General features: G+C 45.9%; 1 long non-coding RNA gene across 1 annotated transcript; it reads right to left on the reverse strand.

Annotated features, from left to right (window-relative positions):
- Positions 1-413: 413 nt before the first annotated feature.
- On the reverse strand, positions 414-1272 carry LOC111674284. Its single transcript, XR_002762332.1, has 2 exons — positions 1101-1272; positions 414-492 (listed from the first exon to the last, which is right to left on the reverse strand). It is a non-coding gene; the product is annotated as an uncharacterized LOC111674284 (long non-coding RNA).
- Positions 1273-1278: the final 6 nt, after the last annotated feature.

Consider the following 1278-nt stretch of genomic DNA (forward strand, 5'->3'; position numbering starts at 1 on the left):
CACAATTATGACCCACAGTGCAGGCGACGCGAATTATAACATGCCGCTGGCCGAACCTCCAAGATCTGGAAAATGTTGAGAACGGCGATATTTCTGATGCTCAGGTCGCGGTCCTCCGGATCGAGGAAGTTCCGACTTTTCATTTCCGCGCTTGGACGCGCCGGATTTCGTGCGCAATTACAACCCACAGTGCAGGCCACGCGAATTCTAACATGCCGCTGGCCGAAACTCCAGACCTTGAAAATCTTGAGAACGGCGATTTGGCTGATTCTCACGTTGCGCTAACCTTTTCACTTTATCGCTTTCCTAACCGGCCTTAGTCGAATAAAACCCTATCCTGACCGGGCATTTTCCATTCTAATCCTAACCTGTCCCAGACTAATAAATCCCTATCCTAACCGGGCTTTCTCCAATCTAACATTATCCTAACATGTCCCAGACGAATAAATCCCTATCCTAACCCGGCTTTTTCCATTCTAACCCTATCCTAACCTGTGCCAGACGAATTAAACCCTTTCTAACCGGGCTTTTTCCATCCAAACCCTATCCTGACCTGTCCCAGACGAATAAAACAATATCCTAACCCGGCTTTTTCCATTATAACCCTATCCTAACCTGTCCCAGACGAATTAAACCCTTTCTAACCGGGCTTTTTCCATCCTAACCCTATCCTGACCTGTCCCAGACGAATAAAACACTATCCTAACCGGACCTTCTTCATTCTAACATTATCCTAATATGTCCCAGACGAAGAAAACCCTACCCTACCCGGCCTTTTTCCATTCTAACATTATCCTGACATGTCCCAGACGAATAAAACCCTATCCTAACCGGGCTTTTTCCACTCTAACCCGAACTTTTCCCAGACGAATAAAACACTGTCCTACCCGGGCTTTTTGCATTCTAACCCTATCCTAACCTGTCCCAGACGAATAAAACCCTATCCTAACCGGGCTTTCTCCATTCTAACATTATCCTAACATGTCCCAGACGAAAAAAACCCTATCCTAACCGGGCTTTCTCCATTCTAACATTATCCTAACATGTCCCAGACGAAAAAAACCCTATCCTAAACGGGCTTTTTCCTTTCTAACCCGAACCTGTCCCAGACGAATAAAACCCTATCCTAACCGGGCTTTTTCCATTCTAACCCGAACTTGTCCCAGACGAATAAAACACTATCCTCCCCGGGCTTTTTCCATTCTAACCCTATCCTTACCTGTCCCAGACGAATAAAACCCTATCCTAACCCGGCTTTTTCCATTCTAACATTATCCT

Source organism: Orussus abietinus, unplaced genomic scaffold (assembly GCF_000612105.2).
Source record: "Orussus abietinus isolate OABI.00-Male unplaced genomic scaffold, Oabi_2.0 scaffold1303, whole genome shotgun sequence".
Taxonomy (NCBI): Eukaryota; Metazoa; Arthropoda; class Insecta; order Hymenoptera; family Orussidae; genus Orussus; species Orussus abietinus.